Source organism: Melanerpes formicivorus, unplaced genomic scaffold (genome assembly GCF_026170545.1).
Source record: "Melanerpes formicivorus ecotype bairdi unplaced genomic scaffold, bMelFor1.0.p_v2 SCAF_2, whole genome shotgun sequence".
Lineage (NCBI taxonomy): Eukaryota > Metazoa > Chordata > Aves > Piciformes > Picidae > Melanerpes > Melanerpes formicivorus.
In genome coordinates, this window is record NW_027142354.1 from 47,429,501 (window position 1) to 47,442,928 (window position 13,428).

At 48.2% G+C, this 13,428-nt stretch overlaps 1 protein-coding gene across 2 annotated transcripts in view; it reads right to left on the reverse strand.

Moving 5' to 3' along the window:
• The window catches only part of AFF4 (ALF transcription elongation factor 4), a 58,128-nt gene extending 44,938 nt beyond the window's left edge, over nucleotides 1-13,190 (reverse strand). For both annotated transcript variants that reach the window (XM_068159076.1, XM_068159068.1), the window contains exon 1: nucleotides 13,101-13,190. The gene's annotated coding sequence lies outside the window, so the exon portion shown is untranslated. The remainder of the gene's footprint in view (nucleotides 1-13,100) is intronic.
• Nucleotides 13,191-13,428: the final 238 nt, after the last annotated feature.

Genomic DNA, 13,428 nt, shown 5'->3' on the forward strand with positions numbered 1-13,428 from the left:
CCAACTATTTTCATGGGGGGAAAAAACTTTCTTCTGGAGTCCAGAAGACTTTCTGCTGAAGAGCAGGTTGGCAGAGTAGCCAGAATTAAGGAATGTCACCATTTTGTGATTTAACTCTCTTCAGAAACACAGGAAAACACTCCAGGTCTACTACAGAACAACTAAGGAGCACAACAACGTGAACTACATTTCCACAGCAGTACCAGAACAACCAAAGCAGGTGGAGGGGAAGCATCAAAAAAGCCAAACGAGTTCATGCACATCAACATCTAAATCTGTTGTCAGAAGTGACTGGATTGAAACCTCAGGAGAGATTTAGACTGGAGATTAGGAAGGAATTCTTTACAGTGAGGGTGGTGAGATACTAGAACAGGTTGCCCATGGGCATCATGGATGCCCCCACTCTGGAGGCGTTCAAGGCCTTGATCAACCTGATCTAGTGGAAGGTGTCCCAGCCCATGAAGGAGGGTTGGAACTAGATGATCTTTGAGGTCCCTTCCAACAAAACCATCCTATGAATCCATGAATCAATGAAGTGAGGGTTGAACTCTCCCAGTCCCAGTGGTCCCCATTAGCAGGGTCAGGATTTCCAGGGCTGCTTTGCATTTTAAAAGATGGAAGCATTCATAGACCTCTTAAAGACCACAATTTGGTGCACCAGAAAAGACTTCTCCCTGGCTCCCCATACTCAGCCCTAACTTGTAGGCAAACAACATTTACCAAATTCATCACCACATGCTACCTGCTTCAACCCCACAATTAATGTGAGTGACATGACAGCTCTAACACCTGGGACACTTTCTGATCACTTCAAACTTTCTTTTCACATTGAAATGCACTGAAGGCACTGAACAGCAGATATTAGCCAGACTTTGGAAAAAGCCTCTAGGGAAGAGAAGCATTTAAAATTTGCAGACAAAGCAATAAAAAATTGGAAAGGAAAGGACCAGAACTATCTAGACAGGCAAGCTGAAATTCAGCAGGGAAGCCACAGCTTTGATGTTAGAGCTTCCAAACAAACATTAGTTCAAAAAAGTTGGGAAGTTTTAACCTTTCATCCTCCCCATTAAAAGCCACCTGTATTTTAGAATCCCTGTCAGCAGACTGAGAAAAGCATTAACGTAGAAACATAGAATGGTTTGGGTTGGAAAGGACCTCCAAATGTCATCTAGTCCAATCCTCCTGCAGTCAGCAGGGACATCCTCCACCAGATCAGGACACTGAGGGTGGTGAGACCCTGGCTTAGGTAGCCTAGAGAGGTGAGAAATGCCCCATCCCTGGAACCATTGCAGGCCAGGTTGTCTGGGGCTCTGAGCAACCTGCCTTAATTGCAGATGTCCCTGCTGAGTGCAGGGAGGGACTAAATGACCTTTACAGGTCCCTCGGAACCTAAAGCATTCAATGATTCTATGATCTTCTGCAGAAATAAACAGTTTTTGATCTACCCAGATCAAAAACTGAACTTCTGCTTTTGATAAACCAGTAAAAGTGTTGTGCAAGCTGGTTTTGAACTGCTCTTCCAAAAGTATTTTCAACTATAAGCTAAAAAGCTTGACAGATGTGAAACTGCAAAGCACAGAACCGTAACAACAGAGAGAACTTAAAGTCAGTGAGACTCAAAAAAAATCTTGCCACCAGAGAAAGAAGTGAAGCTTCTTGACATATGAAGTTAAAGAAAAACAGAAGCAACCTTGAAAAGCCTTGTCACAATTCAGTTGAATTTCAAAACCCTGGGTGCAACAGGGCCAGTTCAGTGAGACCGAGGCTGTCAGAAGCTCAGTTTGGTAAAAGCTCGAACCTGACGACATTTGCCTACAGAAAAAAGTGCACAGCAAGAACTGCTAAAGCTCCAGGGCTGTGGGGGGCAACCTGCTCTGCAGGGAAGGACCTGAGAGTCCTGGTGGGCAAGTTCATAGTGAGCCAGCAATCTGCTCTTGAGGCCAAGAAAGCCAATGATATCCTGAGACACATTCAGAAGAGTGTGGCCTGCAGGTTCTTCTCCACCTCTACTCTGCCCTGGTGAGGGCACAGCTGCAGTACTGGGTCCAGTTATGGGCTTCCCAGTTCAAGACAGACAGGGAACTGTTGGAGAGAGTTCAGTTGAGGTTACAAAGAAGCTGAAGGACCTGGAGCATCTCTGTGAGGCTGAGACCTAGGGCTGTTGAGCCTGAAGAGCAGCCTCAGAGGGGATCTGATCAATGCTCAGCAAAAGCTACAGGGCTGGGGGCAAGAGAACGGGACCAGACACATTAGTGGTGCCCAGGGACAGGACAAGGGGCAACAGGTGCAAACGGGAAGCCAGAAGGTTCCAGCTGAATAGGAGAAGAAAGTTCTTTGGTGTGAGGGTGCTGGAGCAGGCTGCCCAGAGAGGCTGTGCAGTCTCCTTCTCTGGAGAGCTTCCAAGCCTGCCTGGCCATTGTGGTCCTGGGCAAGCTGCTGTGGGTGCCCCTGCTTCAGCAGGGGGGTGGGACTGGATGATCTCCAGAGGTCCCTTCCAACCCTCACCACAACGGAATTCTGAGCTAAGATACAGGGATCCACATCTTGTGGTATTGGGTCTCTTAAAAGAGAAATGAAGATTAATCCACTCCCATTTCTGCCCATGTTTAGCTCTCGACTCTGTCAGTAAACCCTGAGTGAATGGATGTTAACCTTCCTCTGAATAAACACAAGCTGGCACCTGCTGGGTACCAGGAGCAGCAGCAGCACCAGGCATCCCAGGCGCATCCCTGCAGCCAGCAGTGTCCCCACACACACCACACTGCTCCTCAGCAAAGGCACAGCAAACAGCAAGGGGAGTTATCAAAGAAAAACCCAAATGAACAACAAAGAAGTCAGCATCAGCTATGTGAACTGATTAAGGACATGAGGAGGACACTGAAAAGGTCTTTAAATGCCACTTCAGCATGGATCTTGTTTGTGTGGTCATAAATAATGCAGCCTTTTCCTTAGAAAGAGAAAGCTAGAGATAAAAATAATTTCAGAAACCTCTTTTTGAGGGGGTTTTCAGTAGGCTATTCATGATCAGCAAATTTAAGCTGAAGACTGCTTGTTGAAACTCTCTCCTACTAAAACACATCTCCAGTAATTATTGCCTAAGAAGTCAGGGTACAAATTCCTCCCTTGGGTTGGTTTGGGGTTTACTTTCCCTTGTTAGATCGAATTTGTGCAAATATTTCAGCAGAATGTATCAGCTCTCCAGGAAAAAAAACCAAAACACTTCTCCCCCTTTACCTTTTAAAGGCTCTCTACATCACAGCTTTCAGATCAAAGCTTTAGTGTGATGCTAATTTATCCTACCAGCATCCTAAGGACAAAATGAAATACAATGGTTGCACAAGTTCCTCAGTCAATTTAAAACAGTATCTGCATCAGGTCTCCAGTGGCCACGCAGATTTCCAGCTCCAGCCAGCATGGACTGGAGGAGCTACACCCCAGCATTAGTCACTGACATGCAAACTGGAAGATTGAATCATAGAATCACAGACTGGTTTGGGTAGGAAGCGACTTTAAAGATCATCTAGTTCCAACCTGGAGCACTGTGCCCAGTTCTGGTGCCCCCAGCATAAGAGGGACATGGAGCTGCTGGAGTGCATCCAGAGGAGGCCACAAAGATCATCAGAGGGCTGGAGAACCTCCCATATGAGGACAGGCTGAGAGATTTGGGGCTGTTCAGCCTGGAGAAGACTCCAGGGAGACCTTAGAGCAGCCTCCCAGTATCTGAGGAGGCTACAGGAGAGCTGGGGAGGGACTTTTTACAAGGGCTTGTAGGGACAATAGAACAAGAAATGCATTGAAGTTGGAAGAGGGGAGGTTTAGACTGGAAATTAGGAAGCAATTCTTTACAGTGAGACTGGTGAGACAACAGAACAGGTTGCCCAGGGACGTTGTGGATGTCCTAGAGGTGTTCCAGCCCAGGCTGGATGAGGCCTTGAGCAACCTAGCAGAAGGTGTCCCTGCCCATGGCGGGGGCGGGGTGGGGGGGGGGGGGTGTGGAACTAGATGCTCTTAAGAATCCCTTCCAGCCTAAACCCTTCTATAACTCTAAGAATCTCTGTAAAATCAAACACTTTTCAATCACAGCAGCTTCCAGCAGGTCACCATCCTTATTTCTGCCAAAACACAGTAAAACTGGCATTAAATTTAATTGCTCCTCTATTAGGTCCTTTAACCCATTTCTCCATATTCCATCTTCCTCAGATTTTCATCTTGATGACTCAATTTCTCAGCTCTGGACTCTGACCAAGGAAATGCTTATGCTGATAGTAATGGAACACTGCAAGAGGACACTGGCAAATTTCTGCTCTCTTTTTTTTCTCCTCTCCCAGAAACTCTGGTTACTCCCCTGCCCACAAATACACCACACAAAACTGAATTCTCATTTTGATGTGTCTGCTTTCTCTGTTTATTTTTTGGAGGGGGAGGGGGGAGGGGTTGATTTTACCCTTCCCTATAGGAAAAAATCCTCCTTCAGTAGGGCTGCAGCCAAACTACACAAAGAGAATCGTGGATCCTTATCTTCTCATCCTACTCGCTTTAATGATTTGTGCACATCAAAGCCTGATTAAAGCCATTTAAGTACTTCCATCACTGAAATCTCTTTAAGATCTTCTGGAAATTAAATTAAGGAACAGCAACACCAAAAAAAAAGCACAAACAATGTGAGAGCACAAAGGTGCACAACTATGAGCAGCTATGGAGCTTTTCTAGCAACGTTAGCACAGAAAGTGACATAGTTTGGTCTCTTGAAGCATCATTTCTGTCCCAGATCTCACAGATGATAAATAAAAGGATTGCATTTCCATTTTAAAAAGGGACCTGCAACAGGATGGCACTAAGGAAAGCATATTCTAAGTTTCTGACTTGTTCTACAGCCCAAGAGGCAAAAAAAGCCCCAAAGAGAAGTGCCTGCTAGGGTAAATAAAAGCCACAGCAATCTGCTTCCAGATTTTCTGATGCTGGAGAAGCAGTCACACTAACATTGCCTTATATGGCTCGAGGGTGGCTGCACATTTATCTGAGTAAGTGGCTATCTATGGCTAGGTGCCTACTACCTTGCCACACTTGACACAGCCAGGAGAGTAACATCTGCTCTCTTTTCCTCATATTCCTTTCATTTCTGTCTTTGAAGCACACTTCTAATTCTCACACTATTGTCTGATCATAGCTTTAACTCTCCAAGTAAAGATTCACAGGTACCTGCTACACTTGAAAGAGAAAGTAGAAAAGAGACTGTTTATAGAATGGCTTAGGTTGGAAGGCACCTCGGAGATCATCTACTCCAGTCTCGCTGCCATGGGCAGGGATGCCTCTCAACTAGACCAGGCTGCTCCAGGCTTCATCCAGCCTGGCCTTGAACACCCCTAGGGAGGGGGCATCCACAACCACTCTGGGCAGCCTATTCCAGAGTCTCACCACCCTTGAACTGAAGAACTTCTTCCTAAGATCCAGTCTAAACCTACTGTCCTGCAGTTTAAAACCATTCCTCTGAGTCCCATCACTAGGTACCCTTAAGAGAAGTCCCTCAATGGCCTTCTTGTAGGATTCCTTCAGGTATTGGAAGGCAGTGTGAAATTTCAGCAGGAATCAAAACTGTTGAGGGAAGTATGATTGACAATGGATTGAAGCTTGAGGAGGGCAGATTTAGACTGGAAATCAGGAAGAAATTCTTTCCAGTGAGGAGTGGCAAGACACTGGAACAGGTTGCCCAGGGAGGTTGTGAATGCCTGCTCCCTGGAGGTGTTCAAGGCCAGGCTGGATGAGGCCTTGAGCAACCTGGTGTAGAGGAAGGTGTCCCTGCCTATAGCAGGGGGTTGGAAATGGATTACCTTCCAGGTCCCTTTCAATTAAAACCATGCTGTGAATCTATGAAGTATCTACTCTGGTGAAACCTCAGAATCCAAGCCAAGGACAAGTTTAAACAGCTCTTCCCTGTCCAAGGAGCACTTCTGAACTGGTCCCTGGATAGAAACATGATTCTCCCAAAGCTTGGTTCTAAAAATTAACCATACTACTGTTTTTTCATTGAAATTGGCAAGAGTATATAAATAAACTGATGTATGATGAAACTACAGTAAGATATCAAGTCCTCACCTCCATCCCAGGAGGTGACAATGTTCCAGTGTACCAAAACCTGGCACCTTCTCATTTTAATGCTATACACAGTAAGTTTCTGACATTTGGAATCGTTAAGTTTCAGGATTCACTTTGTTTTGACCCATTCTCTACTCTTCCTGCCTCCAGCACTCACCCTTGAGAGCTTCAGGAGGAGCTCAGGCAGTTCACAGATTGCACTGGGTTGGAAGGGACCTTTAAAGGTCATCTTGTTCAACCCCTCTGCAGTCAGCAAGCACACCTCCAACTAGATCAGGCTGGCTGCTGAGGACTCCATTGAGTCTGACCTTGAATGCCTCCAGGGTTGGGGCCTCCATCACATCCCTGGGCAACTTCTTCCCAGTATTTCACCACCTCCACTGTGAAGAACTTCTTCCTTATGTCTCACCTAAATCTGCCCTGCTCCAGTTTCAAACCATTGCCCCTCATCCTAGTACCACAGGCCCTTCTGAACACTCCCTTCCCAGCCTTCCTGTAGGCCCCCTTCTAATACTGAAATTCAAATACTGAATTCCAGTTACAGTTCTGCCCCTCCACAAAGCTCTAAACTTAAAAGCTGAGGAAAATTCTGATTCCAGTCCAAAAGACAAACATCTTAAAGCCACTCTTGGAGACAGCACGTAAGGAGGGAAATGTCAATCCTCTGCTGGAAAATAGTTAACACTGAAGAGAACCACATCATTCATCTGGAGTGTCATCTGCTACATCTGGTCTTTATGTCTCCACTTCAGTACTGGGATTAAATGGCAAGAAGCTGCTGTGAGGCTGCAGAAACTACCACCTAGGCACAGGGAGAGATTAGGAATGATAACATAGTATCTTGCTAAAACCCATAATTGTTCCAGGATAACAGTATTAGCAAAATGACACTTTGTTTAGCTGTAAAACATGGAATCACAGAATCACAGAGTCAATAAGGTTGGAAAAAACCTCAGAGATCATCAGGTCCAACCTGTCACCCAACACCTCATGACTACAAAACCATGGCACCAAGTGCCATGTTCAATTCCCTCTTGAACACCCCCATGGATGGTGACTCCACCACCTCCCTGGGCAGCACATTCCAATGGCTAACAACTCTCCCTGTGAAGAACTTTCTCTTCACCTCGAGCCTAAACTTCCCCTGGTGCAGCTTGAGACTGTGTCCTCTTGTTCTGGTTGCCTGGGGGAAGAGACCAACCCCCACTTGGCTACAACCTCCCTTCAGGTAGTTGTAGAGAGCAATAAGGTCTCCTCTGAGCCTCCTCTTCTCCAGGCTAAACAACCCCAGCTCCCTCAGCCTCTCACGGTATCACAGAATTATTGAGGCTGGAATAGACCTCTGAGATCATCAAGTAAATTACCAATAAATGTTATGCCATGACTGAAAACCCAAGAGGCTGCTGGGCCTGGGCAGCAAAGCTCACCACTGCAGGAAAGTTTTCCTAAATGAGCTGTTAACAGAAGAAAATTAGTTCAAGACTTCAGGGTAAGAACTTCTCTTATTCACTGTTTGTACAGCACTGAGCAGAAGATTTTTCTCTATCCTTTTTGCCTGTCAGTACCCGGTGCTGCTGCCAGTTAATAACCAGGGTTCTACACTCATCAGCAAGAATTAATGAATCCAGAAAGAACAAGAGATGTGACAACTTGAAGAACCACAAGCTAATGCACTGTGGGAGAAACGAGAGCTCACCACATGAGGGAGAAGAGAGGTTTGAAACGCAAAGCTGGAGAAAGGAACTTGGAAAGGTGTAAGACTTTGAGAGCCTGGGGAGATGGCAGCTAGCAAATTAGACACGAGTGCATGAGGCAAACAATATCACAGCTACGGGGAGAGGGGAATTTTGGAGGGCACGTAGGAAGCTGGCAGAGAACCAGAGAAGGAAGCAAGCTGTGCTGCAGCTGTGTGCTGTGCCAGGCACCTCTGCCACAGTCAGAGACAACACCAGCTCACAGAATAGCAGGGATTGGAAGGGACATCCACAGACCAAGTCCAGCCCCCCTGCCAAGGCAGGGTCACCTAGAGAAGTTCATACAGGAACACATCCAGGTGGGGGTTGAGTGTCTCCAGAGCAGGAGATTCCACCACCACTCTGGGCAGCCTGCTCCAGGGCTCCAGCACCTTAAATTAAAGAAGTTCTTTCACAAGCTGGAGAGCATCCTGGCAGTCATTAGTAACTACAGAAGAGTCTTGCAAGAGAAGAATAACGGTCAAAGAAGTTCTTTCATCTTTAGTTTTGCAATTCATACATTCATGGAATGGTTTGGGTTGGAAGGGACCTTAAATATCATCCAATTCCAATCACCCTGCCATGGGCAGGGACACCTTCTGCTATCCCAGGTTGCTCAAGGCCTCATCCAACCTGGCCTTGAACACCTCTAGGGAGGGGGCATCCACACCCTCCCAGGGCAACCTGTTCCAGTGCCTCACCACCCTCACTGGAATTTCTTCCTAATCTCCAGTCTAAATCTCCCCTCATAAAGCCTCAATCCATTTCCTATTGTCCTTTCATTACAAGCCCTTGTAAAAAGTCCCTCCCCATCTCTTCTGTAGCCTCTTGCAGGTACTGGAAGGCTGAACAGCCACAAATCTCTCAGCCTCTCCCCATGCAGGAGGTTGTCCATCCCTCTGATCATCTTTGTGACCTCCTCTCGATGCACTCCAGCAGTTCCAAGTGATTCTGATGTGGGGGGAACCAGAACTGGATGCAGTGCTCCAGGTGGGGGTGTCAGCAGAGGAGAACAGAGGGGCTGAATCATCTCCCTTGTCCTGCTGCTCACACTGCTTTTGATACAGTACAGGACACAGGCTATATGGACCTGCTCTCTTTATTTCAACACAGCAGTAGGTTTTACACACTTCTAAACCTCCCTCTGTAGTCACAGAGTTTCCTGACTCATTTCCAGAGTCTCTCTTCATCCTACAGCCTCTCCCCACAATTTAAGAGATTCTTTTTTTCACTGCTTAGCAACGATGCCATCAAATATCACCTCATTCTTGATACAAACTCCAAAATAAACATTGAGGGAGGTCAGGTGGACTTCCTTGCTTCTGCTGAAGGTAACAATGTGAGAGTACAAGGGACAATGGCTTTATGCTGGAACAGGGCAGAAGAAGAAAGAAGAAGTTCTTTACAGTGAGGGTGGTGAGACACCAAACAGGTTGCCCAGGGACGTTGTGGATGGCCTCTCCCTGGAGGTGTTCAAGGCCAGGCTGGATGAGGCCTTGAGCAGCCTGGTGTAGTGGAAGGACACAGATCCCTGCCTATGGCAGGGGTATTGGAACTAGGTGATCTTCAAGTTCCCTTCCAACCCAAACCGTTCTATCATGCCAGGATTCAACAATTCTACTAACACAAGAGAATGGACCTACACCTGTAGAGTAAACCACATGTGAGTAAGAATCCAAAATTATGTGCCCAAGAGCAATTAACGCAGCAGAAAAGAAACACCAGGGTCACTAAAACCTGCCTCGTAGTCTTACATCCTCACACTGGTAGACTCTAAACACAACCAACTCTCCTCTCAGCTCTATGTGCACATTGCTGCTGGTAGAGGTGACCTCTTGAAAGATCCTGGCATTCATTCCACACCCAAGCAGGGCAAAACCTGCCTGTTCTGTGTGCTGATTTCATGTCTCAGCTCTCAAGGTTCAGCCTCAGATGTGGGTATCAGTGGTTACTATTTCCACCCTCAAGAATGCAATTTCTGTTGACCCACAGCCAGGGGAGGTTTAGGTTGGACATGAGGAATAATTTCTTTCCTGCAAGAGTGGTCAGGTATTGGAACAGGCTACCCAGAGTGGAGGATTCACTAGCCCTGGAGGTGTTCAAGAAATGTGTGGACATGGCACCTGAGGACATGGTTTAGTGTCCATGGTTATACCCTTGAGGTGGCTCAGTTGGTAATGGTGGTGTTGAGTTGATGGTTGGACTCAATGATCTAAGAGGGGTTTTATAACCCAAACAATTCCATAATAGTAGTGATTTAAAAAACCTCTTGAGAGGATGATGAGAAGGAAGGGAGCCATCAGAAGCAGACTGGAGCAGTATGGCACTGAAAATAGAGAGGGGATGTGGGATAGTAGTTTCATCACTACTTAGTCACAAAGTCCCCTTTCTGCTTCAGCAGATGCTGTGAACTGCTCTCAGTCAGAAACACAAAAGTCCTACATGTCTTGAGTCACATTCACCATCCAGGAGAAACTAGGGTGGAAAATAAAGTGCAGCAGAACATCCTCACCAGCAGCTGTGAGCTAGAAAAGGAAAAAGGAACCACTGCCAACTTATTATGTACCAACAGTAATGCCAGGACAGAGTTCTGCTGCAACTATTTATCTACAAACCCTGCACAAGGCAGTGTTCACAGCCACATCCAGCTTGGCCTTCATAAACCTCCAGGGATGAGGCTTCCACCACCTCCCTGGGCAACCTGTGCCAGTGTCTCACTACACTCATGGGGAAGAACTTCTTCCTAGCATCCAATAGGAATCTACCCATTTCTAGTTTTGCTCCATCCCCCCCCCCAGGTCCTATCACTTCCTGACACACTAAAAAGTCCCTCCCCAGCTTTCTCAGAGCCCTCTTCAGATACTGTAAAGCCACAATTAGGTCTCCCCAGAGGCTTCTCTTCTCCAGACTGAACAGCCCCAGTTGCCTCAGTCTGTCTCCATAGCGGAGCAGCTCCAGCCCTCTGCTCATCCTTGTGGCCCTTCTCTGGACACCTTCCAGCACCTCCAGATCCTTCCAGTACTAGGGGCTCCAGAACCTCACACAGTACTCCAGCTGACACAGAATAAACCAAACCAGGTTGGAAGAGACCTTCAAGACCATCACGTCCAACCAAGTGTTGGCACTTGCAGCTGGATCACCATCATGCAAAAGCTTTGGTACATTCCAGCTTACTAAAAAGACAACCAAGGAAGAGCTCACTGAAGTTGTATTGTGTTTTATCAAGTTCAGATCACTGTGACTGGGAAGAACACAAACCACACAACTATGAACTGGAGTGGGGTTTTTTTGTTGTTGCTGCGCGCTTTCTTACACAAAAACCTACTCCAGGGCCTCTGTCTCACTCTCTCCATGTTTGAGACACAGGAGAAAAGTCATCAAATAAGACATGCAGAGATGTTTGAAGAAAATATTAGAGACCTGAAAGCATTTGGGGGACTGCAGTTGAAGTTTATTGTGTTCTTTCATGACTGTTAAAGATGTTGGCCAGAGATCTTGCTCTTGCACAAAGCTGCAAACAGGGAGTTAGGAAATCATAACAACTAAGGCTAATACATTAACAAAGCCAAGATATTAATAATGCCCCAAAATAACATTTTCTATCTTGTTCCTGACCAACAAGAACCGTTGAGGAGCCACTGTATAACTCCACTACAACACCCACACACAGCACCTCTGTGAGTAAGCCTCTGTACATCACACCTTGCTGAAGCAGACGACACAACAGCAGTGCTCTGAGGTTAATAGTGTTTCCTCTCATTAGAGGAGATAACAAAATGACAGATCAAGCCTACAACCACTCCTCCAAAGCACTTGCCTGGACCCTATTTCACAATAATACCCCCAGGGTGCAAAGCAGAGGGTTCCAGCAACTGAAGTAAAGAGTTCTACAGAAATGCAGGGAACTAGAAATAGACTCATGAGGAGAAGTTCAGGCTAAGGTGACAAAGAAAAAAGTCCAGGCTTGAGCAGAACAAGTTGATTTCAGAGTAATGATGCTGAGTAAGTGCCTGCTCAGCTCACACAGAGGCAAGTAGGAGGTCTGAGTGACATCCGTGGAAACACGAACGTTTAAAACCATCAGAATCTTCAGAAGTAAATGATCAATAAGGTCAAAACAAGCAGAGGAGATGAGCTTGTCAAATAGAGAGGCCCACGCCTGCAAAATGAAGTTCTCTTTCCATTAGAACATCATCTTTTTTTGGCTGGATAGAAGTACTCCCAGCTTGCCCCCAAAGTGAAGTTAAGCACTTTCTCAGTTCAAGAAGAGAACGAAAGACAGAGCAGCCCACAGTACCAATATCTGCATCTCAAGTCCAAACACTTTCCTGTCCTCTTCACTGGTAAAAAAGGAAAGCAAATGAAAAACCCCAGGTAGCACTTGTCAGCCCAGCTTTCAGAGACGTTTGGGGATGGCTCTTTGATTCCAAAGTGTAACACAGCCCTGCTCAGGGATAAGGTTTATGTAACACCTATCTAGTCACTCACAAGGAGGGTGTGAGCCTGTGTCAATAACCCCGAGTCTCCCTTCTGACCTTTGGCAGCACCTACCCAGAGCCATTTCCTCTGACCATCAAGCAGCACCCAGCCTCCCCCAGCCCTGCTCGCTCTATCCCCAGAGCTGCTCAGGGCCTAAAACGCAGAGTGCAAAGGGGAAGGAACAAAGCCCTGACGTCAATTACTGGAAAAGGATTAAACCCACCAGCTCAGAGCGGGGAATGCACCGACCCCACCAGCACCAAAAATCACCCCAAATGTCCGCTTTCGGGGGGGTTCACCCGGATTTGGCCCTGTAGGAGAAGGAACCCGCTGAGACAGGCCAGTGCATTCGCCCACCTCCCTTCCCGCCGGTTGTGGAAGTCCCCTCGCCGTGAAGGTGCTCGGGGAAAGACGACGGGCCGGCGGTTTGGAGCGGGCGAGATGCGCCATTAAACGGGCGATCCCCAACGGCCCGAACCGCAACCCGACGGCACGGGAGCGGCGCGGGGCGAGAGTGGGGCCCGCGCAGGTAACGCTGGCACGGAGAACCGGAGATGGCTCCGAGCCTGGGAGGGCGGGCCGGGAGAGCTCTCGAGAAGTGAGCCGGGAAACAGGGAGGGGAAGCAGAGCAGGCTCCGACGGCGGCCGCTACCGGGATTCTGCCCTTCCCCCGCGCCGACGGGGATCCGGGGATCGCAAAGGGGTGCCAGTCTCGGCGGCCCCCCTTGCCCCATGGCGAGTCCCCCGTGCCCCGCGACCGGCCCGGGTCCGTCCCAACCCCCGGCCGCGTCTCACCTCCGTTCGCCGCTCCGCTAGGCCCGGACCATTTCCTGGCTGCCGCCACCGGCCCGCCGGGCGGGGAGGGGGGGAGTGTGGGGGCGGGACGAAGACGCCCGAGGAGGGGGGGCGCCGCCGCCGACTCACCCACCGCCCCGAGGTGCGCAGGGGTAAACTCGACCCCCGACAGGGGAACGAGGTCCGGGGAAAGGGGGGAGCGGCTCACAGGCGGGAGGAGACGGCGGCTCCCCAGGGGTCCCGCCGCTCCATCGCGGGACGGGGCCGGGCTGGCGGCGAGACAAGGCGAGGCAAGATCGGGGAGAGGGCGGCGAACGTACGGCCTGGG